General features: G+C 40.6%; 1 protein-coding gene across 1 annotated transcript in view; it reads left to right on the top strand.

Moving 5' to 3' along the window:
• Positions 1–5,587: 5,587 nt before the first annotated feature.
• The window catches only part of LOC139698560 (arylsulfatase B-like), a 69,373-nt gene continuing 62,038 nt past the window's right edge, over positions 5,588–12,922 (top strand). The window contains exon 1 of the mRNA XM_071597399.1: positions 5,588–5,836. The gene's annotated coding sequence lies outside the window, so the exon portion shown is untranslated. The remainder of the gene's footprint in view (positions 5,837–12,922) is intronic.

Here is a 12,922-nt window from a genome sequence, read left to right as displayed (position 1 = left end):
CTGTCGACCAGCTGCCCCTAGAATGTTTTGGCCTCTTGAAAGCTAATGTGGCTCTTTTTCAGCAAAAATAAACCAGCTCAGAGTAGGTTTTTGATTTTCTTTGGCACCAAACCCTACTTTACTCCTAAGCACTGAATAATATGATGCAAAATATCCTTAAACCCATACTGCATATTACATAAACTCATTCTTTCTTGTTATATAATTTTTCCCCTTAATTCCTTCCAAAATGCTTGGATGTTTCCTCCCTCTAATACTATCATGCATATTTTACACAAACAACACTTAAATTGCTTCATGGGACTATAACTAAAAGGGCATTATAACTAAAATTTGCTTATAAAACTGTTTCCAGGAAGGGTAACCTAAAAAATACACATAGGGGGGCAACAGTCAATTGAGGTGAAAAATACTCTTCCTCGATATTGGTACACCTGGGGTGATTCCAGGGCCAGATATTTCCACTTTAAAAAATAGATACCTCTTCTACAATAGGGAAATATACTCACAAAAGAATATGTTGTGAATTGAGGTAGGGTAATAAAAAATCCTGAATTTTACTAGAGTTAATTTAGAAGTCTAGGCAATGCATGTTCCTTGGAATAATGATTCTAATGGAAAGGTATAGTGTGGATATCAAAACGAGAAGGCCCTCGCTACCTTATGTCTTCTGAGGGTGTGCAACAGTTTATGGAATGATTTAGATGTATTTTGGTCAAAATGTAAAGTTGCAGTGTAAACATAACACTTTTAGTAACATAAAATACGGCAGCATTGGTGGGAGTGGTGAATAGTCCAATAATCTCAGTAAATTATTTATAAGTTCCTACGAACGATGATGCGAGGGTAGACTGAAAACTAATGCACATATGCTTGTAGACCACAAACAAAATGACCATCAGAAGCACTCCTGATGACATGTGGAAGTAACATTCCCCTCAACACGCATGCGAAGGTTTGAGGTCGTCACATTCATCCAGTGTATTTTGAGAGCGGAAGTATGGAGATGTGTTCTAGCGCTATGTCAACGCTAGTTAAACAGCGTGATGCTGTCGAATTTTTAATTGCAGAATAAGTGACTTCTACAGAGCTTCATCGTCGTTTAAAGGCTGTTTATTGTGTCGATGCTGTTGGTAGGTGTCCTGTAAATCGATGGGTAGCAAAATTTCGTGGTTGCGGGCCTGGAAGAGCTATAATTGTTGATGAAAAACGCAGCGGACGTCCGATCACTGCCACAGACGATAAACATCGCAAACTCGTCGAAGGTTTGATTCAAAATGACCGGCGAATCACTCAAAAATGTATCGCAAACCATATTGGAATATCCAAGGAACGTGTCTACTTCATTATTGAACTATTGGGATAGCGTAAAATCTGTGCACGATGGGTACCACGCCGTCTCACAGACGAGAACAAAGAACGCCGATTGGAATGTTGCGAGCAACCCTTCTTATTCTCCTGATCTTGCGCCTTGCAATTTTTAGTTTTTACCTCATAGAGACAGCTCAAGGGTAATTGTCATACCTCGGACGATGAGATGAAGGCAGTTGTTGACAACAGCACGCTGTTTAACTCGCGTTGACATGACACTAAACACGTCTCCATACTTCCGCTTCTCAAAATTCAATGGATGAATGTAACGACCTCAAACCTGCGCATGCGTATTGAGGGGGAATGTTACTTTCACATGCCACCAGGAGTGATTCTGTTGGTCATTGTGTTAGTGGTCTACAAGCATGTGTGAATTACAGGGTCCGTACAATAAGTATCGTGACTGATTCGCTGTAGCCTCAGGTGGATGGGTGTCCGACCGGTTGGCTCAGTAGAGGGGTCCCCCACCCCTCAGGCGCAATTACGTTCAGTCGCCTCTGGGCATGAGTTCAACAGGACGTGGATTTTTGTGACGTGTGATTGTTTGTGGTGTCGTTGCGCCAGCATAGAGCGTACCGTCGAGCAACGCTACGCTGTGAAGTTTTGCTTTAAACTCGGGAAATACAGGTCGGAGACCCTTGGATTTATTTAACAGGCTTACGGGGACGATGCCTTAAGCCGCACAAGAGGTTTTGAGTGGCAAAAAATGGTTAAGGAAACCCGGTAGCTCATCAAAGACGAGCACCGCGTCGGATGCCTGACGGCTGCTTGAACCGATGCTCAGGTGGCCAAAGTGAAAAACTTTTTGGACTCTGACGGGTGTTTAACCATCTCCTTTATCAGTGAGGACACCGGCCTTTCAGTTGGAACCGTCCACACTATTGTAACAGAAGATCTTGCAATGAGGAAAGTGTGCGCGAAGGTCGTGCCGAAAGTCTTGAGCGAGGAACAAAAACTGTCGCGGGTGGAAATTTCGCAAGAAATTTTGGACTGCGCCCAGGAAGATGAAGATTTTCTCGACAACGTTATTACCTCAAAAGAATAGCTCAAAAGGAGCTCAAAGGATATCGGTTCGAACCTATCGAGGCGGTCCCAGCGGCGACGACAAGGCTCTCAACAGTATCCCGGAAACCGACTTCCAGCGGGCTTTTGACGAGTGGCAGACGCGTCGAACTAAGTGTATCGATGCAGGAGGAATGTATTTTGAAGATTATTAAGTAATTGTAATGATAACTGCAATGCATTTTGATTTTTGGAACCAGTCCAGATACTTATTGTACGGACCCTGTTGTTTTCAGCCTACCCTCGAAGCAGTGAAGAATTGCCTTATGTTATTTAATGCCTCATATAATCTGAGAATACCTTATAATGAACGGACTATGATGCTTCAAAACCGTTATGGCGGCGTGCCGTAACTTTCATATGATTCGGTAATAGAATCCAGCAAAGTATATTTCTTTAAATGATATTTAAGTAGGCGGTAGCATTACTCTTCGTTTTTTTTGTTTTAAAAAGTTGCATCGGAGTAAGTTGACACCCTATATTGCTGTATTGTATTACTATCACGTACGTTGTTATCTTGTATTATTCTCGAACACGTTGGTTAGTTGAGGGATATATTGATTATATACATTTCACGTAATATTGTAACCGGATTCTGTTGTGCTGCTATGAAACCGTTGTTCGAGATTCAAATTGGACTTCCTTGATGCTTCGGGTCGTTCCTTATACAATGCATTGCTCAGATAATGTGGATTAAAACATGATGAGAAAACTACGCGTAGTTCTCAGAACTCGTATTGTAAATTCAATGTGTTTGGTTATACGAGGTCTGTTCAAAAGGTTCCTGAACTTTTTGAATGGCGCGCCTCCAGTTGGTTATTTTTTAAATGCTTGGAAGCGCCATGTTCGCGGAAACTTCCCAAATAACCGCCTTGAACCCCTTTGCTGATATCCTGTTTTGTTGATTAGTAACGGCCGTTTATGCGATGGAGTGTTCGTGGGTTGCGACGAAAAATCGTACCCGCGGAAATGAGCTCTTTGAAGGAGCGGCGTTCTGTGAAATTCTGCGTGAAACTCGGCGAATCATTCTCAGAGACTTTTGAGTAGACTACCAAGGCTGAAAGTGAGGATACTAAGAATCGTAGGGTGTATTGTGAGTGTTTTACCCGGTTCAAAAAGGGCGGAAATCATTGGAAGATGACGAGCGTTCCGGAAGACCATCAACTTCGACTGATGACCACCACATAGAAAAAGTGAATGATCTCGTTCATGCAAATCGACATTTGGCCGTCAGGGAACTTGCAGAAGAGTGTGGCGTCTTGATAGAGAAAAATTAGACGGAGGAGATTATCAGCATTCCGGAATAATTGTTCCAGACTGTTTCAAAAAGTGAAAATGCCGTTGGGATAGGTGTATGCGTTGGGGAGGAGACTACTTCGAAGGGGACCATGACTAATAAATTGTTAGTGAAGTATTTTTTTATGATTAAAAAGTTCAGTAAGTTTTTGAACAGACCATGTATATTTATTTTCCTAATGAAGTGAATGCACACTTTTCTACTAGAATTAGTTCATGCGGTTATTTGTTCTGACAGCGTAATGTGTTTTGCTGCGAATCGTCAGTTAATTGTCTCGTATTTTTCTCAATGCGTGAAATCGCGAGAATAGTTTAATTGACTGCTGAAGTTATTTGTAGCTGCAGGTAAGAACAAGAATAAAGAAAATTCATTGTTCGGTGAAATAAATTCCTATGAAACATAATACATAATCAGTAATTTTTTTTCTCATTCAGTTCGTTCGAAATATTTATAAAGTATAGTTCATGATTTAGAACTCCGTTTTTCACAAAACCCAATATTTTACTTCCCAATATTCAAAATTTATAGACGAGAGGACCTAAAAACTGTGATAGTTACCCAGGCATACCTAGCCGAATAATCAATGTAAACCCTACATTAAATATTCAAAGCTCTATAAAGGATTTATACGAAGACCTGCAAAGCAATTTCTCGTTATACCATAAGTGAATTTTGTGACATCTAGAAATGGTTTGATCAAAGCTGAAGTATTGAATGATTGAATTTTATTGAATGCCTTGTGGTGTTGTATAATTAATTAGTTCATAAAAACTCTTAACTTGAGCTTTGAATGTAGGTTGAGTTACTAATTAGGTTAGTTATGTTTGGGTAACTTTCACAGTTAGGGGTTCTCTCATGTCCAAAATTCGAATGTCGGCGAGTAAAATATTTAGTTTTGCAAAATGCGTTGGTTATTGAGGCTATTCGAAGCCGACTTGGTTCTTGCCAGACTCCATTCAGAGGACGAAACTAGCATATAGTATGTGAGCCGGCAGAGAAAGTTCCATTCGGGACATGGAAAAGGACATAGGGGAGCCCGTTTCGTTTAAACTTGTTTTGACAAATTAAAAAGTGCTGCCATGATGGTTGGCTGTCGTGAGTTGGTCGAGAAAAAAAAGTTTCAATGTTAGGTTAAAGTTTTTAAACACATTTAGTTCGGATTGGGTCACCTGTGAAGCTCTTGTCAATTGTTTTAGTGCAGCATGTATTTACCGATCGGATCACGAATAAACTAGAATAATAAGTGACTGGGTTAATGTATTAAGGTAATTTACATTAAATCAACCGGAGCTATTCGATGGAAAAGAATTTGTGAATAGAATCCTTCTTATACTCAAACACCCTAAAAACCTACTCCTTTGGTACATGCACCCCATGCCAGGTACGATCGCTTGAATGAACATAATGTTACCCTTTATGTCCAGCGGGTTCTTTCTAACGAAAGTTGGAAATCAGCCCTAATTTATCTCGAGGGACCGAACTGATAGTCCTCACTAATTTACCTCCCAGAGACTGGAACCTTGGAGAGCATATCGGAACAATCCTCTGACAGAATTCCTAAGTGGTTCAGTCTTCAAAGATACGTGTAATTCGGCCCTATTTACGTTACACGCAGCGACGACAACCGCTCAAGAGACTCCCCTGCTGGGCGGCTACGCAGTTGCATGAGGTGGAATGTTTTCGGATTTTAAAAATTCAACATTTGATCGGGGAGAGGGAAGAGTCACTCATTGATCGACCTTCCCATCACCACAAATCTCCCATCAACGATTTAATGATTCAAAATTAAACTGACCAGCTCCGGCCTCACTGCTTCATCGGAGGACGTGCGGCAGAGAGAGAGGCAGCCAGCAGAAGTCCCCTTGCTTTCGTAGATTGGTGGAGCGCGCCGTGCTCGAAGAACCATTTTTATCATAATTTTTTTACATCATTTGCTCGTGTGATGTATGGCAGTTGATAAACCAGGGAGATTGACCATGAAAAACGGTGAAGTGAATGTGACACCAGATGTGGAATCCGAGTGTAACCATGCCTGTCTGGGAGGGATCCGTTTGCTGTAATATTGCGCCCGGGACACACTCCGACAACGGATTTCTTTCATTAAATGTAGGTAATAAGTAATGAGAAAAGCGTTCGTATGTTCGCCGGCAATGCAGCTTAGGAAATAGTAGTGCTTGCTGGTAATATCTGAAATGTGTAAAACACTAGGAGATTTTTCTGTTGGCGAAATCTTGTTTCGAGAAATTTCCCAATTCAACCATGTTGTCTTTTGTTGCGCGATAGATAAATATGTTGTGAATACAAAACCATATAAATTTTTTGTAGCTTGATTGATTGGGAGGATGGTAAAGGTGGGGAGAAGGCCTCTGTGAACTTAAGTCCCTCAGATATTACCACCCTATATAATTGACGCATTTTATCTTTGGCTTTCATTTTTTTCCTTACGTTATTCCTTAGAAGAGGTCCATTTATAGATGAGTCTGTTACTCTTTCTTCGTTAGGGTTTCTACGGAATTATTTCTCTCTTCCTACTCTTCGCAGTAATTCTTTTCTGGTCTTTTGCCTTGTGAATTGACTGTTTACCATTAATCTGCAATTCCAAATTTTCATTGCTTTCATGCATCGAAATTTGCATAGATTAATGTAGCCGTAAATAACTTCCATAGAAACCTCACCTTGTGAGGTCAGTTTGAAATCATGTTAGTGTATCTTCATAAAATGCATGTCTAATTTTCATTAATTTCTCAGCTATCGTATTTTCGCGAAGTGTAATAAATTTGTAATTGTTGGATAGCTGGGGTTGATTTACTGTTATCTAAGGTTTTCATTGACTCTGGTTTTATGTATTATTTTGATTCTAATCTATTCCAATTTTGATCAAAGGATTATATATCCGCAGACCTCCATTTCAACGAACAGAATATACATCGTCATTCAGTGAATAACAGCTGGTGTACTGAATAGCGTTTATTAGAGGAAAGTTTTCACAGACTAAAGAAATATTCTGTCCATTTTATAATTATCCTGCCTTAATATGGCGCAAGCACATTTAATTTTCAATGAAAGAAACAATTGTATTGCTTTTAAAACGGGTGCGGTCGCTTTCATTGATTTTTCCAAGGTTAACGAGAAATAATCACAATGTAACTAGCCTAGTTTCGTCGAAAAATACGAAGTAGTTAGATTCCTTTTTTTATTTATCCTCGAAACGTTGAAAAGGTTGTACTTCGTGATGCGAAACGCATTTTTTTCATTTATGTACATACGTTTCGGTTTGTTGGGGGAGCTGGTTAGGGAAGTTGTATGGGTGAGTGGAGGGAGTTTTTTTATTGGAATTGAATGGTTTGTTATATTACGGCGTTACGGTGTAATTGTCGTGTCAAACGGAGTTTAAAGGTGTAGCAGTGGTTTGTCAGTATAAATCGGGAGCCTACTTGGTAGGCCACTCCTAATAAATTCATGAACGATTGTAACTCTTGAAATACTACTTTGCCTTTCATAGGAGCATTGGACCCTCGCCATTATGAATGGTGAAAAACTACCAAAAGAACCATCGATGAAAAAACTTCTCTTAAGGAATTCCAAAGAAACTGCGGGAGATGCCGCAACAGTAACTTTTAACGGAGTTATGTGCATTTCAATGCAAAGATTTCAGAGTGTAAAAATCATTCGCCTTCATTTAAAAATGAAAAAAAGCATGAGGATTTTCAAAATAATTTTCTCTAAGGGTAAAAGCGATCAGGTACCTAAACATTTCCCATCGTTGCAAGTATTCGAGTGCTCCCAATGTAATCGTGCTTTCTAAATACTTATTGATTAATACTCACCCTCTTAATTAACGCCGGCTGGTTTAGGTGGTGCCAATGCGCTTACATTTTAACGCAAAGGTCGCGGGTTCAAGTCCCGCCATGGTATAGTGTCAAGCCTAGTGGTTCGAACCCTGGGAAAAGAAATGACAAGCCGAGAGCTTATCAGAGTTCCTAGGAGCACATTGACCACTAGAGGCTCCCGGAGAGAAAGAAATTATCCACTAAACTTTTTTCTGCTTGGATGCGAACTGCACACAAATTGTGCAGCAATTATTTTTTCCGACTGAGCAGTTTTTCACGTGAAACCGGATGAAACAAAGTGGTCATCAATTATAATATTAATGTCAGATTCTGTAGAAAAGACATTCACTGGACTAGAATTCGAACTGGGAACCCCTCATTCCCAGACGAGTGCTTTAACCAGTTAAGCTATCGACGCGTCCTAGTACGTTGAGGATTTCGATTGGCTTTAAAGGAGCGAGATCCTCTGGCGAAATTCACGAGCGAAGGTCACGAAGTGATCGCACAGCACTAACGTGTCCACGAGGTTTAAGCCAATATTTAATCATGTAGATATTTAAATGTTGGCTACGGCACCAGCGGCTGAGTCTTCTGGAGTTACTGTTGAGGCATTTTTTGCAGTTTCTTTTAATTAATTCGAAGATTAGTATGACCTTGCTCTTCTGCCAATTCTCTATGCCTCTCTTTATAGTAGTAGTTTTGAGGGGAGGCGACCGACAGCTAAGGTCATTTGCGCCATAGGGGAAGGACAGGAAAGGATGAAGGGTGGAGAGAAACCCGGCGTCGGCATTAGCCTACTCTTTACGAAAGGCGCCAAGGGGTCCGCGGCTTAACGTCCCATCCGACGGACGGCGTACTCACTCAAAGTGCCCTCCACAAAGCACCTCAAGTAGGGATCGAGATACCTCTGAAAAATATTCAACACCGCCGGGATTTGAACCCGCGCCCTCAGGGTGGGAAGCCAGTACGTTAGCCTCCGCACAATCTCGATCCCCGCCTCTCTTTATGTTTTCATATTCCATCGCTTTAGTGGCGTCAGTAACCTATTTGACCGATCACTTCTGATGCACACCTCTGTGCTCATATCCCATAAAATTCCATTCACATTCTTCCTCTATTTTCCGCGAGCAATCTGCTACACATTGTGTGCCCCCCATGAGTTGATTACTCCTTTTTATAATAAGTTCAGGCTTCTATCTCCACCGGTTTATCTTTTCTACCCTTCCATTTAATCTGTATAAAAAAATTATTTCAAGTAAAAAAAACTTTGTGGCGCAATAATTTCATTTCCGCGGACGAGTATCGAATTATTATTAATTATATCAGTAATAATCTACCCACCAAAGGAAGGTTTTAGATGGGCTATAAAAGCATATTTCCGAGTACTATTTTGGAACTTAGCGCTTATGTGTTACTGTTTAGCGTAAAATATACTTTCGTTACTCTACTAAATCATTCTTCGATTCATGGACCTTCCAATTCCTTTCATGCCTACCAAAATTGTAATATTTTCATCGCTTTTCCTAACTGAAAACCTACTTTCTCCCTTCTACTGTAGTGTCCTATATTCTACAGCAGTACACTCCCTAACCTATTTTCACCAGCCTATTTTATATGTCTTAATGTAAGATTTTTCCATCCAGTCTCTCCGCTTCCATTCTTTTTGTAAATGCTTCTTACAGCGCAATTGTGTACTTAGTATCCTAACATCTTCAACTCGTTTAAATTCATGAAAATTACTTCCTAAACAATTAAACCTAGCCTACTTATTTCTTGAGATTCTCTGTTATTTTTTTTCTTATAAGTGATCCTTATACAAAAGCTTTCATACTGACTTACTATAAGATGCACTCATCAAAGGTTGTAATCCCTTGAGGGACGACCACGTAAAGCTTGATCATGTACAAATTTTAAGAACTAAGGGCTTTCATTTCTGCCCCTGTCCTTCCCATGCTTCTCATATCTTGTCCTCCGGGTGTAAGTTAATTGCAGAGGGGATAACGGATTATCTTGCCTTACTCCCCTGTCCATTACCTCTCATCCTCTCTCTTTCTTCAGATATTAAGCTAAATGAAAAAAATGCTCGCGTAAATATATTGCGTTCCACTTTGATGGAGGTCACGCCAAAAGGTCCCAGCTCAACTCTATTGTTCATTCATCTTTCGGTCCGATCAGAGTAGACCTTGTCGTTCTGGCCTCCCCATTCCTCGCCTCCCCGAGTTAATTTCTATCCTGAATCCTAAACTTGGTAGGTGGGGGGGCCACTGGGGAAAATGATTTGGGCCACCGTTTTATGTAACTCACCCCACCGCCTCATCCACCCCATCTCCACTTCACATCTGTCCACGTGAAACCAACCGTCCACGGGCAAGCTCCCACTGATCCATCCCGATGTCCCGTGGAGTTCAACTGCTGGGAGTCCACTTCCCTACCACAACCGTCCCCTGATGCTTCGTTTTTCATCTGGTCCAATTTCCTTGTCATTATTTTCGTTGGGAGGAATGGAGAAAATCAGTTGTAGGGAGAGAGAGGAAGATAATTGATGGACATTTTTAAATATGGTGGAAGTAAAGTATGGGGGAATTGCTAGGAGGATTCGTTTTATAGCTCTGAAACCTGGGGTGAGATCATGATTCTTCACAAAAATGCGCGTTTTCTTTACCTTTATTTATGATTACGAATATTATATTACCGCTCTTCCAATTTGGTATTCAAAAACCAAACACAGTGCGACTCCTGGTGCAACCAAGGTTCACTGGAGCTGGATCGCCTGATCCACGATCGCTAAACTGATCCAAGTAGTAAATATCGCGTAACGGATATGATAACCTAAAAGCTCGACTATCCATAATTGCACCCCAGGACTTCGATCCAAGGAGATGAGCTTGGAGGCTTTTGAAGGCTGGATGTGGTGTAGGATGGAGAAAATAAGTTGGATAGAGAAGAAGGCGAACGACGGAAGTTTTAAATAGGGTGAGCCTTCTGGAGGACTCCTGGAGGAATTATTGGGGAAATCCGAAAAAGAGGCGGAGGATGTGAGTTCAGTAAATAGTGGGTTGTTGAAGGTTGTGATAGAGAGAAGAATGTTGGGTACGTGGGGGAGAGGAGGGAAGAGAATAGGCTTTTTAGACGGTACGAAGACAGGGAGAAGTTTCGAAGAACTGAAGAAAGCAGTAGGGTAAACAAGAGAAAGTTCCCGCGATACGTAGAAGATAATAGCCATTAGAGACCCTACAAAAGCCCAACTTTTATTTGTAGAACTCCGTGAATTACATTTAAAATTTTCGCTTGCGGTCATACGTATGGCGTTCGTCTAAAGAATCCCGTCGAAGGATTGAAAGGAGATTGAATCGGAAGAATTGAGATTGCCGTCAATGGAGTCCTTGGAAATATTTCTCCGTTTACGCCGGGAGATTTTTGTCCCTTGCCTTAAATCTATATTTCCCTCGTCACACTTTGATGAACTTTCCCCGCCTCAAAAAAAGCGGTGGTACATTTACGGTTTTTCTGGCGAGTGAAATACGAATAAGTCCGTTGGGCAGATCAAATATAGGAATGACAGGGAAATGCGAATTAAAGTCTCTTTGTTCGCCGACACATTTATTACTTATAATGGCGTAATCTAAAATCAATAAAAAGAAGCTATTCGCTTTGAAAAATCATCCAGACTTCCGCGCTTGAATACTTTTCTGGGTTAGTGGAGAGAATGCTGTGTAAGCGAGAGGGGAAAGGAATAGCCATGGAAGGACGGAATGAAGGGAGGCAGAAAGTATGTGGAGTTAATTGTTTGTTGTAATGTGTATTTCTATGGTATTTTATCTTTTGTTAGGTGTGACTTAGTAGCAGTGCTAAGTCAAAAAAAAAGAAATCTTAACGTTGGAATTGTATCCATATTTCAATTCAATCATGAACGTCTCCGAAGAAATACTGAACTTGTCTTCAACAATCAGTGGTATGAACCTTAGTCGTAAGGAAACATGTAAGTCAGACATTCTGAACAAGGGTGCTAGTTTCTTTCCCTTTGAGTTCTGTGGTTTTATGAAAAATCCTGGGACGATTTCAGCGATCTCACAATTGATCGGTGATCACGGATTTAGCACGGATTACGGTTCGATGCACGTGTGTAATCGTTGACGACGCGACCAAGACCGTTATTTATACATTGTGCAGAAAAATGTAGCATAAGTGATTCCTGACGCGGCTTCACATCTTTGGACCGGCGCCGTTAAAGACTAAATGTGTTAGTTACAAGTACCTACCTGTATTGTGCTGAAGGTTGATTTCTCAAGGTTTAACCGTGTTCATATCGTCCCATTGGACTCAACTCATTCGGAGCATATCACCTCGACATCCTGATTGTGGGTTCGAACCTAGATATTCCTGTTAATCAATAAACACACTACCCACCAGGCTTATTCGTTTGGCTCGCAAGTCAATCGGGATCATTTGGGGGAACCTCCTGCTCCCTTCAAATCAACCCTCATTTATGTATTAGAAGTTTATCAATTAAGATTCATACCTTCTTAGTCCTAGAGTGGAGAAAATTAGTAGAATTTTCATTCGAAGTAAGGGTGATTACTCAAAGTTTATTTATCGGTGTGCATAATGATGTTCTGAATAAGCATTAAAAGCCAAGTAAATCATCAAAGTAGGAGACAATAATTTAGAACAGATGGATCATTATTTAAGGAGTATTTTAGAAGAAAATAGTAAGGAAATTAGGAGACAAATTGCCCTGGCAAACGAAGATTTCACGAGAAGAAAGTATTTAATAACGGATACACCTAGTAAAAATGCGAAGTAAAGATTATAAAAGACTAATTTGGAGCGTAGTGCTATACTCCCTCCTATGTGCGAGTATGTGAACCCTGGTCTTTGAGGCAAGAGGACCAGTGTCGATTGGAGAATTTTGAGATGTGGGTGTGTAGAAGTTGGGTGGAGGGGAAGTCAAATGCTGGAGCTTAAAATGTGAGGTGAGGAGAGAGAGGAAGTTGCTGTGGGATATCAGAAAAGGCAGAGAAAGTGGATGGAAGAAATGTTGAAACGTAGTGGGATTTTTAAGGCTGTGGCAGAAAGGAATAATATTGGGTAATCGGGGTAAAGGAAGGGGAGCTTCAGGAAGATGAGCTTTTTAGACAGCTGATAGGCTGGCAGAAGATACCAAGAAATAAAGGAGGAAATAGTGTGAGGAAAGTAAAGGAAGCTCTCTTGTTTCGTAGAAGATTTGAGTGGTTAGGAACTGTCAATAAACTATGTTTTAATTGATATATGAGTATTACTTTAAATGAATGGCGAATATACCTGTAGCACCCATTTTGAGCTTGTGAGAGGCTATTATTTGTGTAAGTCAGGCATTGAAAAA

This window comes from Hetaerina americana, unplaced genomic scaffold (assembly GCF_022747635.1).
Source record: "Hetaerina americana unplaced genomic scaffold, ioHetAmer1.1.p SCAF_89, whole genome shotgun sequence".
Classification (NCBI taxonomy): Eukaryota; Metazoa; Arthropoda; class Insecta; order Odonata; family Calopterygidae; genus Hetaerina; species Hetaerina americana.
Note: the sequence above shows the minus strand (reverse complement) of the source record. Positions and strands in the feature narration are given on the sequence as shown.